Source organism: Eumetopias jubatus, unplaced genomic scaffold (assembly GCF_037043125.1).
Source record: "Eumetopias jubatus isolate StellerSeaLion01/CBP00866 unplaced genomic scaffold, mEumJub1_p1.0 scaffold_1, whole genome shotgun sequence".
Taxonomy (NCBI): Eukaryota; Metazoa; Chordata; class Mammalia; order Carnivora; family Otariidae; genus Eumetopias; species Eumetopias jubatus.
Window position 1 is genome coordinate 163,926,302 of NW_028274807.1, and position 21,419 is coordinate 163,947,720.

Consider the following 21,419-nt stretch of genomic DNA (forward strand, 5'->3'; position numbering starts at 1 on the left):
GCCACCCAGGCACTCGGCATTTTTTATTTCAGGTAGGGAGGGGGAGAGGGAGAGGGAGAGAGAGAGCCTTAAGCAGGCTCCATGCCCAGCACAGAGACGAATGCGGGACTCAATCTCACAACCCTGAGATCATGACCTGAGCTGAAATCAGGAGTCGGACGCTTAAACCACTGAGTCACCCAGGTGCTCCTAAACGTACAGGCATTTAAAAGTGATTTTCTGAAGTTGTTTGGATTTTGGACTTTTAAAATTTTATTTTGTTATGAAGTATCTTTGAACTAAGATTATGAAGGATAGTTGTGTCCTGGCATCTGTTATAAGTATAACATACCTCAGGCAAATTGAATTACTTATTCATTTTTAAAATTAGGAAGTGGGGTGCTTTTCAGCAACACAGTCATCTTTGTATTTTCCACATATGCTAGCATAGAACCTTACAAATGCCATAACTCAAAAATATGCATGGATGATTGTGTATATGAATATTTGAATGAATGAATGAATGGAATTTAGTTAGCACTCTGGCATGGCATCCAAACACATCAGAGCATTGCTTTCTCATTATCTTTCTGTCTACTCTCAGACCTACCACATAGCTCACATAGGGATTAGTGGTTGTATCAAGTAGAAGATTCATTTTGACTTGGTTTTGCCATCTCCAAAGAAGTGAGGAAGAGGAGGACATTTATTGCATTGCCCTCCTTCCTTTTTTGCTTCTTGTTTCAAGTAGTCAGTAACCCATCTTTACCTTCTAGTCTTTATATTTACTCTGTGGGAGAGGTTGAAGCTTTCTGCAGATCCTCTAAGGAGAACACTACCCCAAATAAATTGGGCTTAGGGTATTCCTGACTCAGAGTCCAAGAAAATTCCTCACAAAATCTTCTACATAGGTGATAATTCCTATATTTTTTTCAGTTTCAGAGTAGTAGAAATAAGAGATCCCCAAACTTTTTCAGTAAAGGCCCAGTTTCTTCCTATTTTCAGACAGTTGAGTTAGAATAATTCATTGGATGCTAAATTCACAAATAATCTAGTTCAGCTCTGCAACCCAGAACCCCCTGTAATCCTCATGACCTCATGGCCTGTGGTAGAGATTCTCTAACACTGTAACACTACTTTCCTTTGAATTCTGGGTCAACTAGAAGATCCCCTCTCATAGCCTGTGCTGGTAATTACAAGAAATTACAGTTTTATTCATCATCTGCAGTTAATCCAGACTTGCCAGACAGTGTTTCAGACATCATTTGTAAAAAGGTGTAGAGTCAAATAAACTTTTCTTTTTCTGTAATTCTAAAAATCTTGAAAACTGCAATGAGGACCATAATGCCTTCTGTCTTAATCCATTCAGGCTGTTATTAACAGACAGAGTCACTTATAAACAACAGAAATTTATTTCTCCTGGTTCTGAAGTCGAGGAAGTAAGTCTAAGATGAAGGTGTTGGCATAGCAGTTTCTGGGGAGGACCTGCTTCCCCATAGACCAGCCATCTTCTCACTTGTTACCTTACATAGTAGAAGGGGCAGGGAAGCACTAACCCCATTCAGGAGAGCTTCACCCTCATGACCTAATCACCTCCCAAACACCCTACCTCCTAACACCAGCACCTTGGGGCTTAGGATTCAACACGTGAATTCTGGTGGGGGACATATGCATTCAGACTAGAGGACCTCCCTTACGCTCAATTATTATTTTTATGATATTTGCCAATAAATACTGGATCTTATGCTGAAAATTATCAATATTAAATATTTTTCCTACTCTTTTCCTTTCCTTCATTTTTTAGAGTTTTAAAGACATAACTGTTTTTCATAATAGACTCCCAACCATTTCCTCACGTATAAGATTTGTGCCCGATTTCTTAAGGTGCTATTTTAATGGTATCATTAATAAAACTCTTGCTCAGTATCATATATAGTAGTTATTTTGCCTCTTAAAATTCCCCCATTTTTAAATACAGGCCCAGGTTTTTGTTTTTTGAGTATTTGAAATTTTGGAATAGAGTCAGTAATAGTGTTGCACGTTGCAACTTTTTTTCTGCCTTTCACCTAAAATGGACTGACCATGCCAGCCAGAGATCATTTAAAAATTCATTTGGGAATATCTGAAAAGGATGATTTTCTTTGTATGTGGATTGCTAAATAATTTATAAGTCCATTTAAAATAAAGTTTTCTCTGCTACCTGTTGATTATAGTTCTCCTGACAAGAATTTTATCAGTCTCCTTTCCCTATAGCATCTGATGTATTGTTATTACTGGGAAGTGAGAAGTTCTACTGTTGCTACCACAGCCAAACTGAAGGGAAGCACTTAATCATGTGACAGCAGTGGGGAAATGGTCCCAGCCTTGTATGGAATATCAATGAATAGAGACAGGGAAACTCTGGCTCCATTTTATTTACCAGGATAGCTGCTTATGTTTAATGTCTGAAGAGAAAATATTTTGTAATTTTTATCTTGTAATTTTCATCAGGGCTTCTTGATTTCCATGAATCAGCAACAGAGGCTGAGTAACAGTGCTACTTTTATAGGTATGGCAAAAACAGTGGAGATGGTAAACGTTATGGAAGAAAAAAAGCATGCCAGTTTTAAAAAGAATCCCTAGTTGTTTTTTTTTGTTTTTTTGTTTTTGAATCCCTAGGAGTTTTTACTTACCAAATAAGTAGCTCATCATATTTTGCTTTTAGTTTTATCTACCAGGAAGATTTTGACTTGAACTTTAGGTCCAATTTAAGTAGGTACTGTAATACTCTGTAGTCTTAAGTTTATGAATTATTTCTCTACTTTCTTATATGATATATATTTTCTTATCCTTAATTATCTTGTTTTTGTTTTTTATTGTAAACCATCTATTAAAAAATGTTTAACAATAGGTTGGGTAAAATTAAGTAATAACTGAAACTAATGTAACATTGTGTGTCAGTTGTACTTCAGTAAAAAAAAAAAGTAAAAACTAAGACTGGTACTTTTTTATCCTTGTAAGGTAGAAGTTGATTCCAAAAAAACAAATCTCTGTACATTTCAGTCAGTTTAAAATACCTGTGGCTGTCTGGCTTAGTTGTTTAACTCATTGATGGATTATGAGTCCAAAAATTAAGTGGGTTTTAATTTCTCTTGTTTGCTTTGCTTTGACTGCCTTCTCTGACTTAAGTCTCCTTTCTTTTCTCAATGGTGTAGTACTTCTTTGTAGTCCCATACCAAATTGTATTTATATATATCTATCTGTTTATAATGTCTGTTTACTTGCCTCTCTGCCATTAAACCATAAGCTCTGTGCGGCCAAGAATTGTGCTTTGTTCTTGGTGTAGTGCTTATCATATTGAGGTCCACAGTAACTGTTTTGGTGAATGAATATTAGAATATTTCAAGATGATATATGGTACCCTGAACCTTGCAAATTCTGAAGCTGCTTGATGATGATGACCAAGGGGAACAGGACAACTAAATTTGAATGAGTCAGTATGATTCTCTGAACTAGAGAACTCAAGATTTTAAGATAAGGTGTCAGTGAACTGTAGCAGACCTTACTGCTTATTTTTGTAAGCAAAGTTTTATTGGAACACAGCCATGCCCATTCATTTACCTTTTGTCTATAGGGCTGCTTTCATGCTTATTCCTGCAAGTATTGGCTGTGGTTCCTTTACATAATGTTGCATTGTCAGGGTTGGGTAGTTGGGACAGAGCCTATATGGCTCACAAAAACAAACCTGAAATACTTTCTGTATCTTTACAGGAAAACTTTGTCATCCTTTGTTATGGATGAATGAGGGAATAGGACATTATCTAGAGATAGCATCTCTAAAATGGGATAACTCCAGGAATGGTTATAAAGAGTAAATTAAATATGTGAGTAGTACCTACCATAGTGCCTGGCTTATTATGTTCTGAATATAATTTATTAAATATTATCAAATAAGATAAGTATAATGACATTTTAAAAAAGATTTTATTTATTTGCGGCGCCTGGGTGGCTCATTCGTTAAGCGTCTGCCTTCGGCTCAGGTCATGTTCCCAGGGTCCTGGGATCGAGCCCCACATCAGGCTCCCTGCTCCGCGGGAAGCCTGCTTCTCCCTCTCCCACTCCCCCTGCTTGTATTCCCTCTCTCGCTGTCTGTCTCTCTGTCAAATAAATAAATAAAATCTTTTAAAAAAGAAAAGATTTTATTTATTAGAGAGTGAGCACAAGCAGGGGAAGGGGCAGAGAGAGAGGGAGAAACAGGCTTCTCATCGAGCAGGGAGCCCGATGTGGGGCTCGATCCCAGGCCCCTGGGATCATGACCTGAGCTGAAGGCAGATGCTTAACCAACTGAGCCACCCAGGCACCCCAGTATAATGACATTTTTATAAGTGTTTCTCAGTGTTTGCTTGAGCACTTGAAACCACTCAGAATGTAAGATATGCTGTTTAACAAAAGATTTTAAAAATATTTCTGGGTATTAAAAATAAATAACATAACACATTTCTGGGTATTTAGAAACTCTAGATATTTTATGTCAGAAAAGAAGTGAGAAGAGAGGAGAGAATAACAAAAAGAAAGCAGAGTTCATGTGATCAAGCAATATAATTAAACTGCTGAAGGCATTATTTGATGGGGTTGGGATAATGGCATAAAAATACTTATCCATAGAAGAATACAGAATTTGTATTAAAAAGATAGCTGAATAAATATCTTGGGTATTTTTTGGCTAAAATACAAAGTATTTCAGTTCAGATTAATTTGGGAATTCAGAGATCCCTAAAATGAAGGGCATCTCATGGCCTTAACCTGCTGAAGTTCCTTGGAGCCTTCAAAAACAAAAACGAAAAAACAATCCAAACTCTTCCTTTTTCTTAGACTGTGGCAGCTCCCATCACCACCCCACCAAAAGCACCCTCATTATCTTGAAGACTTTAATGTACCCTTTGGATAAACTGTTGTACCAACATCCATCTGAAGAATGTAAAAGACACAAGAGTAGAACATGAGAGAAGAAAATAGACAAATGGAGAGGTTCTGTGGAATTAGATGGGAGGGTCTGGAATCAGGGTCTGAGTTAAAAGTTTGGTGCTTTGGTGTGTGATTTGGGGAAATTCTTTAGTATCTTTAAATCTTAGTTTCCTTATCTGTAAAATGGGGTTAATAACAACTTTCTTTGTTGGGTTGTTGTACGAATCACACAGGCATGTAAAAAATAAAGCCCAAGCAAACAGCAAGCTGTCACTAAAGGTTAGCTGCTATGATAGTGGTGATGAAAAAGGGAAACTTACTCTCTTTTCTTCTCTCCTCTCATCTTTTCCTTTGGCATAGTTACTCAAAGTATTATAAGAATCGAATTGCTAGAATAACGTGTTTTCTCTCTTCTTCACTTAGTGTTTTGAGCACTGATGATATTTTTTAATACGAAAAGTTAGGAGAGAAGAGCAAACCAAATACTTTTTGAGGAAGTTTAAGAATCTAACCTTATTCTACCAGTAATCTTGGCTGTTTTCATCTGAGAAGAGTCTCTAGACTCTTTTCTTCATCTAAGGCTTAAATTATAAAATTAAGTGGGAAGTAGGAGGTACAGGAATATTGTCTCTGAAATCTTCAAGACACAGCCCCAGTGTGAGAAATGATGACATCTGCTGGAATTGTATGTAAAATATAATATTTAAAAATCAAATTTCAAAAATGGTCATAAATTAGACAAGTGTGAGTATTAAAGTAGCGATTTTACTGATTGATGTGTCAAGTCACTTGGAACTTAGAGGCTGTTATAGAATAATAATGGGGCAAGAATTGAGATAGCTAGTATTTTGGAGAAGTAAATTTAAGTGTTCTTTTTTTTTCTTTTTTTTAACCACTTAAAACTTCAAACTTCCCATGCTCACAGCAGCACTATTTACAGTGGCCAAGAGGTAGAAGCAAACCAAATAATCCATTGATGGATAAATGGATAAACAAAATGTAAGTACAGTAGTCCCCTGTTATCCACAGGGGATGCATTACAAGACCCCCGGTGGATGCCTGAAACTGCAGATAAGACTGAACCCTTTATATACTATATTTGCATAGTATAAATATACATACCTATGATAAAATTTAATTTATAAATTAAGCACAATAAGAGATTAACAATAATGACTAATAGAATAATTATGACAGTACACTGCAGTAAAAATTATGTGAATATGATCTGTCTCTCTCTCCGAATGTCTTATTGTATGGTACTCACCCTTGTTCTTCCTGTGATAATGTGAGATGATGAAATGCTTACTTGGTGAGACGAAGTGAGGGAAATAACTTAGGCACTGTGATGTAGCAGTAGGCTACTATGACCTTCTGAGGATACATCAGAAAGAGGATCATCTAATATGGGACCTTGGTTGAGTATGGGTAACTGAAAGTAAGAAAAGTGAAACTGCAGATACGGGGGGACTCAAGTATACACATTCAAGGAAACATGTAATATTTAGCCTTGAAAGGGAAGGAAATTTCCACACATGTAACAACATGGATGAACCTTAAGGACGTTATGCTAATTGGAATAGACAGTCACAATAGGACAAATACTGTATCATTCCACTTATGTGCAGTCCCTAAAGGAGTTAAATTCCTGGGGACAGAAAGTAGAATGGTGGTTGCCAGGAGCTGGGACAAGGGGGAATGGGGAGGTATTGTTTAATGGGGACAGAATTTCAGTTTTGCAGAATGGGAAAGTTCTGAAGATCCGTTATACAACAGTGTGAATATACTTAACACTACTGAACTGTACACTTAGAAATGATTAAGGTGGTAATTTTATGTTAGGAGTTTCTTACCACAATTTCAGAAACTGAAAATAAACCATACAAACTTGTTAGATTGGAAGGACACAACATGAAATCATTTGGAAACTAATGGATGAACTCAACTAAATTAAAAAAAGTAGTGGAATAAACTGTAAAACTACTCTCCCTTTAATTACATTTCAGAGAGGCTCACTAAGATCAACAAAACAAGCCATTGTCTTTTCAGTTGATCTAATTTATAAGCATGATTTTATGCTAAAGGTATTGGGAAACCTTGTAGGTTTTTAAGGGAAGGGAAATTATGAAAATTATTTTTGAAGACATTTACTAGGAATCAGTAAGAATTTAGAGTTCATAGGAGAAAGAGTTCCCTGAGAAGGAATGGTCAGTGAAGAGTCCGTGAAGAGGCATTTGCAATGATTCTTAAAAGTGAGTAGGATTTAGATGGAGAGAAGATTGTATAGGTGGTTGGTGAGGAGTGACCGAGAGATATGCGTAAGCAAGATATAGCTAAGTAAGGGAAGGTTTAAAATGCCAAGATAAATGGTTTAAATTGATTTTGTAGTCCTGAGAGATCCAAAATAATCATCATCATCAACATTTACAGAATATTGTTATGTTCATTATCCTGTGTGAGCCCCAGAACCAAGTGAGGAAAGCACCCCTACTTCATAGGTAAGAGACCTGAAGCTCCCAGATGTTAAATGACTTGCTAATAGCTAGTTAAGTAGGCCTAGGGACCCAGTCCTAGACACCAGATCATATTCTCATGCAGACTTTGGAGCAGTAGAATAGTGTGTACTCTAGAAAGCTCATTTTTAGTGGCTGTATGTAGGATGGATTGTAGGAAGAGGACTGAAAGCAGGGAGACCAGTTAGGATGCTGTTAGAGTTGTCTAGATAGATTCAGAGCAGAAACAAAAGGGGCACCTGGCTGGCTCAGTTGGTACAGCATGCGACTCTTGATCTCAGGATTGTGAGTTCAAGCACCCATGCTGGGTGTTGAGATTACTTAAAAAACAAAATTTTTTAAAAAAGAAACAAAATATTTGAATATTTAATAGAACCATAGATATCGTACACTTTTAAGGGGCCTTCAAGGTCTTTTGATACAAGTCCCTAACCTTAGACTGGGTACACTCTTGTTAATTTTATTTTCTATATGGGACAGCTGAAGGGCAGAGGTAAGTGAACTGGCTAAAGTACTGATGTCTTCATCCTTGCATTTGTCATAACTTCTAATATCTGTACTTCCTTTTCTGATATATTAAACCTTTGGTAACCTGAGAGGATCCTTCCCATTTTAAGACACCAGCAAAAAGTGCCTTATTAACCCATCACTTCTATATCCAGACATGAGTATTACTCAATTTTCTTTCCCAAGTACCTAACACAGCATGTCCTGTAGCCGTAAGTGTTGAGTGAGTGAGAGAATGAATGAAGGAATAAGCTGATGTCATGGCTACTAAAAAGTATTAACTTTTACTGTTGCCTGCAATTTAGGTCTCTGATTTGTGTCACAGAAAGGCTTTATGTCAGACCTAAGAGTTCCTGTTTTTTAGAAAGTAAACTTTTTATTTTGGGATAGATTAAAAAATAAGAAAAATAAAAAAATACAGTACAGAGTGTTTCCATATACTCCTCACCCAGTTTCAGTTTCCTCTAACATTATTTTCTTACATTTCTGTGGTACATTTTGTTAAAATTAAGAAACCAACGTTGCTACATTACTATTAACTAAAGCCTACATTTTATTCAAATTTCACCAGTTTTTCCATTAATGGCCTCCCCCACCCGCCCCACCTCTGCCCAGGATCTAATCCAAGATACGACATTGCACTCAGTTGTCCTGTTTCCTTAGTCTCCTCTTGTCTATGACAGTTTCTTCATCTTTACTTGTTTTGTGTGTGTGTGTGTGTGTGTGTGTGTGTGTGACCTTGACTGTTTTGAGGAGTACTCATCAGGTGTTTTAGAGACTGTACCTCAGTTTGAGTTTGTCTGTTTTTCTGACAATTAGACTGTGGTTAAGCTTCTCAAAGGTTAAAGAGAATGTTGAAGAGTACATGGTGTCAGTGGTTAAGTTTTGGTTACTTAGTTAAGATAGTGTATGTCAGCTTCTCTGTTGTAAAATTACTCTCTTCCCATTTATTCTCCAGGCCTGAGTTGCTAAGGCCAACATACCCACATGAGGCCTCTACCTCCTGGAGGGGGGGTACTATCTATGTATATTTGGGATTCTTCAGTACAAAAGATTTGACTCTTCTCCCTAATTATTCATTCAGTCATTTGTTTATATCAGTATGAACTCATGTATGTGCATATTATACTTTGGATTTTAGTCCAATACTATCATTATTTATTTTGTTGCTTAAATTATTTCAGCTTTGGCCCCTGGGAGCTCTTTCAGTTTGTCTTTTGTGTCCCTTTGACATGTCTTATCCTTTTGGCTTTTGAGTACTTTTTACTTTCTGATACTATAAAACACTCCAGACTCCTCTTGTTTTTCCCCTGTCCCAGTCCTAGAATCAGCCATTTCTCCAAGGAGTCTTGGTTTCTTTCATTGGATTTAGCAAGCAAGATTTGAGTGCTGGTTTTGTACGCTCATTGCTACTGGAGTGTCATTGCATCTAGGCCCTCTCAGCTAACAGACCTAGAAAATAACAGGTGTGTATACTAACCCAGGTATACACGTATCTGTAATTGTTTCTGTATCTATTCCATCTGTACAGTTACTAAGCTAAACATGAGAACATGAGTTCATTCTGAGGTCTTCACCTCTAATCCAGTGTGATGGGGTTCATTCTAGCCTTTCCTGTTTGCTTATTTGTAACTTCCCCTACCTGACAGTGAGACACCTGAATGTAACCATCCATCATCCATTTTACTTACTGTTCATCCATTAGTATGCCTGTAAAGCACTTTCAGAATTATGAATCTCCCTACCTGTGGGAGAAACACATTTACCAAGTAAAGTATGGTGTTTATATAGTTCCTTTTGTCTCAGTTTTATAGTTTCTAGCCCAAACACCCATTTTCCAGTGTTACTTAGGTCTTCCTCCTACCACCTTCATTTCATTGGGGTGGTCGTGTATTTGTAATGCAGTTAGATTTCATTTTTCACAATCTTCATTCCATTCTGAGATCCCCATAGCATGGTTGGGTTTTTTTCATTCTTGTTTTCTTTTTTTAAGTTTATGTACATTGAAGTTTACTCTTTCTGATGTATAGTCCTTTGGATTTTGACAGTTGTATGCAGTCATGTATCTGTCAATGCTCTACACAACAGTTTCTTCACCCCAAAAGTTCCCCCCTGCACTTCCCCTTTTAATCAACCATTTCCCTCTCCACCAGTCTTTGGCAATCTGATCTGCTTTCCATCCCTGTAGTTTTGCCATTTCCAGAGATCATAGGAATGGAATCATACAAAAATAGCCCTTTGAGTCTGGCTTCTTTCACATAATAAAATGCATTAAGATTTACTTACCCTTTTTTTTTAAAGACTTTATTTATTTACTTAAGATTTTTTATTTATTTGACAGAGAGAGAAAGACAGCGAGAGAGGGAACACAAGTGGGGGAGTGGGAGAGGGAGAAGCAGGCTTCCTGCGAAGCAGGGAGCCCAACACGGGGCTCGATCCCAGGACCCTAGGATCATGACCTGAGCTGAAGGCAGATGCCTAACCAACTGAGCCACCCAGGCGCCCCTTTAAGACTTTATTTTTAAGTAATCTCTACACCTAACGTGGGGCTCAAACTTAAAACCCTGGGATCAAGAGTTGTATGCTCCACCCACTGAGCTAGCCAGGTGCCCCAAGATTTCATCCAGCTTGTTGGATTAAATAGTATTCCATTGTATGGATGTACCATAGTTTTGATTACCTATTCCCCCATTGAAGGATGTCTTGGTTGCTTCCAGTATTTAGTAATTATAAAGAGAACTACTACAAACATTTATGTATAGGTTTTTCAGTTCATTTGAGTAAATATCTAGGGGCCTGATTGCTGGGTGATATGGTAAATCCATGTTTAACTTTAGAGAGAGTTTGACAGTTTCTTATAAAGTGTACCATTTTGCATTCCCACCAGCAATGAATGAGAGTTCCTGTTGCTCTACATCTTCACCAGCATTTGTTTTTGTCTGTTTTCTGGATTTTAGGCCTTTTGACATGTGTGTAGTGATATCTGTTGGTTGTTTTTTTTTTTAAAGATTTTATTTATTTATTTGAGAGAGAGAATGAGATAGAGCATGAGAGGGGACAGGGTCAGAGGGAGAAGCAGACTCCCCGCTGAGCGGGGAGCCCGATGCGGGACTCGATCCCGGGACTCCAGGATCATGACCCGAGCTGAAGGCAGTCCCTTAACCAACTGAGCCACCCAGGCGCCCGATATCTGTTGGTTTTAATTTGCATTTTCAGTAGTGATTTTAAGCATCTTTTTTACTTGTTTGCCTTCCATATATTTACTATGGTGAAGTATTTTTTCAGATCTTTTGCCCATTTTTATTTATTTTCTTTAAACTTGTTTATGTATTTCTGTATGTGTTTAATCTCTACACCCAACATGGGGCTTGAACTCATGATCCCAAGATCAAGTGTCACATGCTGTTCCTAATGAGCCCACCCGCCAGTCACCCCTCTTTTGCCCATTTTTAAATTGGGTTGTTTTCTCATTGTTGCTTTTTAAGATATTCTAGAAAGGTCCTAGAAATGTGATTTGCAGATGTTTTCTACCAAGCAAATATGTAAGGCTTGTCTTTTCATTCTCTTAACAGTGCTTTTTGCAAAGCGAAAGTTTTTAATTTTGATGATGATATCTAATTTACTTTATTTGTTTTTGATAGTCTAATTTATCAGTTTTTTTCTTTAATGGTTTGTGCTTTTCATGCTACATGTAAAACCTTGTTGTCAAACCCAAGGTCCTGTAGATTTTTTCCTATGTATTTTTTTAAAGTTTTTAATACTGAATTTAATATTTAGGCCTATGAGCCATTTGATTTAATTTTTGTGTAAGCTATAAAGTATGTATCAAGGTTCTTAAAATTTTTTTTTTCCTCAGGGGCTCTTGGGTGGCTCAGTCCATTGAGTGTCTGACTCTAGATTTCCGCTTAGGTTGTGATCTCAGGGTTGTGATCTCAGGGTCGTGGGATCAAGCTCCGCGCTGGGCTCTGTGCTCAGTGCAGAATCTGCTTGTCTCTCTCCTTCTGCTTCTCCCCCCACTCTCAGATAAATAAATCAATAAAATCTTTTTCTTTTTTTAAATATTTTATTTTTTTTGTCAGAGAGAGCACGCAAGCAGGGGGAGCAGCAGGCAGAGGGAGAAGTAGGCTTCCCGTGGAGCAGGGCGCCGATGTAGGACTTGATCCCAGGACCTTGGGATCATGACCTGAGCCAAAGGCAGCCGCCTAACTGATTGAGCCACCCAGGTGTCCCAAACAATAAAATCTTTAAGAAGACTTTTTCCCAGAACCATTTGTTGGGTTTTTGGGGTTTTTTTAATGTTACTGTAAATGGTATTTTTTTAAATTTGAGATTCCAGTTGTTCTTTGCTGGCACATAGTAATACAGTCGACGTTTCTATATTGACCTTGTATCCTGTGACCTTGCTAAAATTAAACTTACTTTTTATTTAGTTCAAGGAGGTGGTATATTTTTGTTGGTTTGTGCACTGCTTTTTTTTTTTTTTGTAGATTCTTTGGGGTTTTCTAAATAGATATGTCACTTATGAATAAAGTATTTCTTTCCCTCCAATCTGTATGCCTTTTCTTTTTCTTTTCTTTATTGTATTAGCTAAGACTTTTAGTACAGTGTTGAATAAGAATTGTGAGAAAAGTATTCATCCTTATTTTGTTCCAGGTCTTAGGGGAAAGCATTCATTCTCTCACCATTAAGTGTGATGCCACCTGTAGGTTTTTCATAAATACCCCTCTTTAGTTTAAGAAGTTTCTTCCTATTCTTAGTTTGCTGAGAGGTTTATCATGAATAGATGTTGAATTTTAATGAAAGCTTTTTCTGCATCTCTTGGTATGACCTCTGGTTTTTCTTATGCAGCCTATTAGTATGGTGAATTACATCAATTGATTTTCATGTGTTGATTCAGCCTAGCATTCCTGGAATGAATCCCACTTAGTTGTAATGTATTAATTATCTTTTTTATATATTGCTAGATTTAATTTGCTAAACACTTTTGCATATATGTGTTGCTTTTTAAAAGTAAAATTGACTTCCAGAATATCTCATTTTGATGTGGATTATAAAAAACAACTGCCCTAGAGATCATGATTTGTTACTGCCTTCCTAAAATCATTCTTTTTCTTTATGTCATAATTTGAAAGATTGGCTATATATATTTAGGATTTTAGATAAAAATCTGAGTTATTTGGAAAGTTGTACATTTTTAGGGTAATCATTTGACAAAAAATGTGAAACTATCCCCCCTTTTAAGAGATGATATTTGGCTACTAATTCATAGTGTGTTTTAGGTGCCTTTTTTCTTTTCTATTTTAAAAAATTTTTATTTTGGGACACCTTTTTTCTTTTAAATTGATTTTTTTCTGTTATTAGCATACCTTGTCAGCATTCACTGATGATTTCCAAATGGCTGAAGAATTGGGATATATTTAATCCAGAATGGAAGCTTTAAAGTATAACCTCCCAAGGAGAACATAGTTCTGGTATTGATTCTGGTGGTGAATGACTGTTTCAGGTTGTTTTTGGTTTTTGGTTTATTAACTCCTTTGCAGGGATATGTGTAATGAATCCCTGACAATTCTGTGCCAGTGAATATGGGGATATTAATAACAACCCAACTCCAAGCATGAAGGAAAGAGAGTCACAAAACTCAGAGGACCATGGGGAAAGCATCCTTTTTTTTTATTAAAGATTTTATTTATTTATTTGACAGAGAGAGATACAGCGAGAGAGGGAACACAAGCAGGGGGAGTGGGAGATGGAGAAGCAGACTCCCTGCTGAGCAGGGATCCCGATGTGGGGCTCAATCCCAGGACCCTGAGATCATGACCTGAGCCCAAAGCAGACGCTTAACGACTGAGCCACCCAGGCACCCCATGGGGAAAGCATTCTTGCTTGATAGGATCATTCCTCCTTCTAGAATGCTACCTAGAGATCTGGCATAGTTTTACTGCTGACAGCTGGATAATAGAGGATTGCTGTGTTGAGGGGTCAAAATTCAGATAGTCCTTTTATAGTGTAAGCAGTCACTTCTGTCTAAATTTGTACAAACTTTTTAAATTATGCATGTTAAATAAATATCCTCTACTGCCCCCTCCCATACATGCAAAGGCAATTAGGTTTCAGAACAAGGGGTATTAAGGCCTCACCCCCCCCTACGGGTAAATAGAAGAAGACAGGCAGCTTGAATTTTACAGAGAATTCAGCTCGAATGTTGAAGATGGAGAATATATTACAACATTTTGGTTTTTTTTGTACATCTTCTATAAAAATTTAAAGTGCTTAGATCTGTTTCCATGGACTTGCTTTTAAAAACAGGGACACTCTGAAAAAGAAAAATTAAAACATGGACACTCTGGTTCAAAGGCTATGTATATTTTTAAAGACTTTGAGACCTAAGAAATGTCCTTCTTGTATCCAAGAGAAAACAGTCCTCTAGGTCAATGAAGACATGTCCAAGAAACTATACCTATTACAGGTCAATGAAACTGTCAGTTGGAACAGGTTGTTTATTTTCTAAAAAGGTTCATCAGAATGTAGTACTTGTATCCTGGTGAATAAGTAACTTGACGGAGAGCCAGTTAACATTTAGAGGTTTGCTGCAAGATTCAAAACAGGTAACCAGTAGGTATTCAGAATATTTGAATCATAGAACCATCACATTAGAAAGCTGAAATGGTCTAAGTCTAAGCCGGATTCAGCCTGTGTGTGTGTGTGTGTGTGTGTGTGTGTGTGTGTGTGTGTGTGTGTGTGTGTGTGTGTGTGTGTTTTTCTGGAACATTCATTTGCCTCATTGAGATAAGGTATTTTTTCTGTGCACATAGAAACACACTAGAAAAACATCATGTAGCTACATATTAAGTATTCCTTTCTCCCTATTACCTTATTTTATTACTCCAGAATAAAACTTTTATAATGAGAATTAAAACAGCCTTGGCAAACCAAATTCAGGGTTACTAAATGCCTTATGAGCTGAGATCAAGAACACCAAATTAGCTTACTTTTCTTATTGAAACACTTTATGGTTTTCCTTCTCTCAAACACTGAAGATGCCTTTTTTTCCTTTTAAGAGATCAAAACAAAACTGTATATCTTACACGTCTTAAGGTTCCAGAGCCCCAAACCTTTTTTTTTTTCTATTCTTCTTTCTGTATTCTTAGTTGGCCAGAAGGATTTTGTATTTAATGCCTATCTTATGACCACAGTAGTTTATTCTCATCTTACTAATACCATTAACTATCAGTAGTAGACTGGCTCTTCTTTGGGAGTTTTTTTGTATAGCATCAGCGCTTAAATCATTCATATTTGATATTTGAGAACCTCTTCCCAGAGATCTTTTATCTGAACAGTTTTGCTAGACTTGGGAGATTTGCTTGATTTTTACTCAAATTCCTTACTAGTATATTTTGAATAAGTAGAGTAACCTTTTTAAAAAAAAGATTTTATTTATTCATTTGAGACAGAGAAAGAGCATGAGCAGGGGGAGAGGCAGAGGCAGAGGCAGAGGGTGAGGGAGAAGCAGACTTCCCGCTGAGCCGAAAGCCCAACTTGGGATGAGCCAAAGGCAGACACTTAACCATCTGAGCCACCCAGGAGCCCCCCTCCCCTTTTAAGGCAACTTTGGATAAGTATTTCTCTAAACCTCAATTTCTTTGTTGGCAAGGAACTCATTGGGTTGTAGAAATGCAAATTTGCTAGGCATACAAAGCACCTAGTTCAGGTCTTGGTACATAGTAGGTATTTAGTAAGCAGTAGCTGTTGTAGTGATTTATGAAACATTATATGAAATTATACGTAAAAGTTAATTTACTTCCTAGTTGGCACTTCTCTTTTTTTAAACAAATCTCATTCATTTATCTGTGTAGAAGGAAGGAACTGAATGACAATACCAGCGGGATGGCATAATGGCATGACCATTTATTTATTTATTTATTTTAAAGATTTTATTATTTGACAGAGAAAGATAGTGAGAGAGGGAACACTTCCTGCTGAGCAGGGAGCCTGATGCGGGGCTTGATCCCAGGACCCTGAGATCATGACCTGAGCCGAAGGCAGATGCCTAACAACTGAGCCACCCAGGCGCCCCTGGCCATTTATTTTAATACAGTTTTGAGACAAATCTGGCTTTGGGTTTGCCACAGGCTCTTTGCCACTGGGCAAAATTTCTTTAGGTTTATCTAATATGACCTGTTCATTGGCTTGGAGTGCCAAATAAGACTGTTCCCCTAAGTATTCAAAACAATACAATTCCAAATCTCATCCTGTGTGAGAATTGTTTAAAGTTCATTTTTCTTCAGGTCCTCTTCCCAGATAATTCCAAGGACATTCCAGACTTTTTAGTCTAAAGGTTGCTTCCTAATTTTTATAAGAGAGAAGAATGTTCCAGCCACTGCAAGAGTTGGGTGGGGGTGGGGATGATACTGCACTTCATCAGAGCCTAGGAGATGTATGTGGGGAAGGGGTGGTGGTCTATCCAGATAAAATGTGTCAGACAGTGCATCCCACCCCAAGTGGGATGAGGATGGCGCCCACACCAGGGAGGAGGTGGCTACAGAGATATGAGATGGGTTACATACAGAAGAGTAGGGGCTTGATAAAATATGTAAACATAATGAGGATAATGGAAGCCAGGTTTTTCACTATAAGAGAATAGTTCCACATTTGGAAAGTTAGAAAACTATGAACCTTGGGGTATTGGATTAGAATATTACAGTTATTTAAAATTTTAAAAATTTAAAAATAATGAAATAAAAATTATAACTTAAAATGTAACTTAAAAACAAAGGTATTTCAGTTTATAAATGGGACCAGATATTATTTATGTACCTCTTAAAAGTGCCAAAATTTTGTAAGCTTTGGAAAGAACCGTGTGATTTATAAGCCAATTCTGAAAGCTTAAGGAAAAGCTTTGGTTTTTGAATTTGGAGCTTTATAAATTGAATATTATAAAATCTAAAATATTTTAAATATATCTATTATATACACAAAAACTCCCTTGAGCATTTAATAGAAGTTAAGGAAAGGACAAGGAGAACATAGATGGTCTACCTGATAACCTGAATTATAGTTCAGGCCCTGAGCTCCCTGGTATCCAAAGCAAAAAGTTAATATGTGGGGATTTTAATCTTGGGTCCATGAATTTCTTAGGATTATATGTAAATCTCTGTGTGTGTGTGTGTGTGTGTGCACCTTTTTTTTCTGGAGAAAGAATGCATAGTTTTCATCAAATTCTCAAAGGGGGTATTTGATCCCAAAAAAGGTTGGACCATTGTATCATATTTTTTAAAAGAGAATTGGTACTGCAGGGTCCTCTATAAGTTCAATTTTAGGAATCTTTTTGCAGCGAACATTAATGGAGCATGTATTATGGAACTAAACTTGGGTTTTAGATTAGGCTTTACATGTGTGGGAAATTAATATTTTATTGAGTGCCTTTTGTGCCTAGAAGAAAAAGCTCTGGTACATTAATCCATTTCATTCTCACAACATTTATAGTAAAGTAAAGATTACTCCTGTATTCTGGTGAGGAAATTGAGACTCAGATTAAAAAGCTTCTCCAGGGTTACAAAGTAAGAGGCCCAGAAGGAAAGAAGCAGATGTTTCTACTCTTCCATTACCATTATCTCCAACCAAATGCCTGCTGTGTACTGGGTATTGCACAGGGCGGTTGTGATGTAATGTTGAACACAAGAGACTCTGGCTTCTGTTTCCCTCTCTATCAAAAAAAAAAAAAAAAAGGTGAGGGAAACAAGTGTACAGAATAATAAAACTGGTGTGCCTTCCTCTAATTTTAAAACTAGTGAGAATGTAATTATTTCATATATTCCCTGTGGTCATCCATTTTCTCTTGTAAGATTGCTAGCAATACTTTATTGAGTTTCCTTAGCCTACCAATATCCTTATGGAAAAAACACGTATTATACAAATTCACAAATGAGGATATGTGTAAATATGATTGTCTTATCATTGAGTCAATTAGTGGGATCAGTTTAGTATCTGGTTTTCTAATACTTGCTATTACACAGTAATCATCAGTCTGCATATTACAAAAAATTAAAACTTTTTAAAACTACTTGTGTCTGTATTAAATCTTCTCTAAGAGTACTTAATTTCTTCTTCTCCCTTTCAGGGATTTTAAAAAATAGACAAAAAGAAGAGAGATTCAGCATTCTCTCTCTCCTTTGGTAGCAAGGACATGCTTTGTGCTGCTGAAATGGCGAAAGAGAAAGAGACTAAAACCCTTAGGGTCCAGAATGTCTGGCAACGCTGCTCTAGAGGCTACACACCACAGCTGTAGACATACAGAGTTTCCCATGAGGGCATTTGCTCTGAAGGGGAGGATTCTTGTGGAAACAACTAGGCTTAGAGAAATGTGAAGCGCTCTGCTTTAGCACTGTGGGTGAGATACTGTTGGTGTTACTCTGATTATGAGCCCACAAGAGAAGGTGTGGAGTTCGTGTAGGACGTGACAACAAAATGTTTTATAATCTCATCATACAAGCCAAAGAGAAGAGTGAGTTCAGAAAATATAAATGCATATTTAAAAGTGTTGGGAAATTTTTTTCTCTTTGTTTTTTGGTACTCCCCAATAAAAGAATTTTACTAGTAGATTGCATAGTGCTTCTAGCAGTGGTAGCTGGTGCCTTGAAATCTAGTTTAATTTAGCACATGACATGAAGTGCATATTTTCTAAGAAATTTTACTCATTTTTTGTGCTAATGGAGAAGTCTCTTGATTCTTGCTGCGCTGTAAATGATTTTTAAAAATTTACCATGATGGGACGCCTGGGTGACTCAGTCGTTAAGCGTCTGCCTTTGGCTCACGTCGTGATCCCAGGGTGGATCGAGCCCCACATTGGGCTCCCTGCTCTGCGGGAAGCCTGCTTCTCCCTCTCCCACTCCCCCCTGCTTGTGTTCCCTCTCTCGCTATCTTTCTGTCAAATAAACTAAAAAAAAAAAATTATCATGAAAGTAGTTAAAAGGTGGGGCACCTGGGTGGCTCAGTCATTTGGGTGTCTGACTCTTGGTTTCATTTGGGGTCATGACCTTGGGGTCGTAGGATGTAGCCCCATGCCAGGCTTCATGCTCAGTACAGAGTATGGGCTTCATGCTCAGCACAGAGTATGCTTGAGGTTCTTGACCCTCCTTCCTCCCCCTCTGCTTCTCTGTCTCTCTCTCAAATAAATTTTAAAAATCTTAAAGTAGTTAACAGCACAGATAGGCTTTATATGCTAAAAAACCTAGGTTCAAATCCCTTCTTCATTACCTGTTTGTTACCTTGAGCAAGTTTCTTACCCTCCCAGTTTCGTCTTTGTAGTAGTAGTAATAACTTCCTCCTAGGGCTATTATGAGGATTATATTGAATATGTGTAAAATCCTATATGAGGTGATATATTGATTACATATTAAATATTTGATAAATGGAAACATGGGTAACGATAATAAGGAAGGAGATAAATTCAAGGTATTTTTATTTTCTTTAGAAAGTATTAAAGAAGAAATAAAAAGTATTAAAGATGAATGAGTTGCCTCTCAACTTAAAAATATTTTCTAAAAACTCCCTACAACAAATCAGCCTCTTTGCGTCCTCCTACATCTTCCCCTGAAGTTGCTATAAGAGCTCTCTTACCCCTGGACACTTACCTGTAGTTACAAGGTGAAACTGTAAGATTTAAACAGCAATGTAAGTATCCATTTTGCATTTAACTTGGTACATGGAAACATTAGTAGTCAAATTAACTCATCTAGAAACTTTGGTGATTTATAAGAAACTCTTAAAGTCATACTCTTTGGTGTCACTAGAATTAAAGAGGCTTTTCACTGTGAACAGTTTCATAAGATGCTGTTATGATTGTAATTGTTTTTTAAAACAAATGAAACTTGGCAGTTGAAACCTATCAAAACACAAAAGCTTTGATTTGCGTTTTATGAAACAGTAAAGGTATTTTTTTAAAGCTTGAATTGAAAAATAAGTTAATAAATAGCAACCAGATAGTGTGTTTTAAGTTTTTCTTAGAGTTTAGAAACTGAACTTGAGAATGCCTCTCACACCTTAAGTTGTATTTCATTTTTGAAGCTATGAGTCAAGATTTTTTTTCTTTAGCAGGACAGGGCATTTTGCAGACAGATTAACCTGTTTTCCAGTTTTTATACACTGACTGAAATGTACATTAAATAATTAATTTCCTTGGTCTGAAAAATACAGTAAATCTTTGTAACTAACTCAGTGCCCATCGGAGGATCTAGCTCAGAGTAGGTATTTTATTATTCATTCATGAAATACTGTGAGAGTTGGGAAGAGGAAGAGAATCTCCGCAAAGGGAATGCAAAGTTTCATGGAGGCAATGGCATTTGAACCTTTACAATCACAGTGATCTCGGATAAAGAGACATAGCTGGGCATTCCAGGGTGAGAGAGCGCCGGAGCCAGCACCCGGAGATGGTACTGTGTAAGTATTATATGTAGTTTATAAGCCATCCAGTCCTGTTGAGCTCCTGTCACAATGTGGCCCTAAAGACGTAGAAACAAAAATGAAGCTAACAAGGTAGCTACCTTCCTTTAGGATAAGCAGAATAAAAATGAAGCATCTCCCTTGGGATTTGGTTTGTCATTTGAGGTGGGTCAGGCTATGAGAACATCAAAGATCAGTTGACTAGTAAAGGTAAGCAAGTGATTTACCTTCTCTGAGCCTTAATTTTCTCAGCTTTAAAAATGAAGCCAAATAAATAATGAGGATGCAGGTTATTTTGCAAATTAAATGAAGTAATGTATACAATAGCATAGTACATAAAAAGGTCACCAGTCTCTTGGTGGCTTTGATAGTAGTAGTTGTAATGAAAATAGTAATACATTGTTTTATGGTGAAGAGAGATTTCTTTATCCAAAAGAATCCATGGTGCGTTGCAGCGTAACCAAGCTTTATAAATATTCCTAATTCTGGTATCAATCACATATACTGCACAGTGTCATTTGTGTAATGTGACTACAATTTTGTCTTCTGATTTTATGATTTAGTTTTTGTCTGAATATTTTATCTAAATATATAGGGGAGCAGCTGCTTAATCTACAGATTTACTAGAGCAGTTACCATGGAGTACAGGTGACACTTTCCTACATAAGTCTTTTATTGGAATGTTTAATTCCTTCCTCATCCCGTATTGTAGCCCCCCTAGAATTTTTAACTGCTCATTAAGTTTAAATTTGTACAGAGTACAAGAAAGATCTTTCTCAGTTGATTGAGCCAAGAATTTTTATCATAAGAGGCTACAGAGATGAGGCTACTGGGCTCTAGTGAGACTCTTTTACACAGGTAATTGGTGCCAAAACCAGGATTCAGTCTATATTTTCTTCTCTCCTTGCCTAGGGCTTTCTTTAGTATGTATCATTCTGTCTCTAATCAAGTACCTCTATGTAGTAAACCTGTATGATCATAAGAGTTGGTGTGGCTGAGGAGAGAACCAAGTCCTGTTAGAATATTTCGTGGAGTAAT

At 37.0% G+C, this 21,419-nt stretch overlaps 1 protein-coding gene across 3 annotated transcripts in view; it reads left to right on the forward strand.

Moving 5' to 3' along the window:
* The window catches only part of TMCC1 (transmembrane and coiled-coil domain family 1), a 251,367-nt gene that overhangs the window by 144,338 nt on the left and 85,610 nt on the right, over positions 1–21,419 (forward strand). The window lies entirely within an intron of this gene.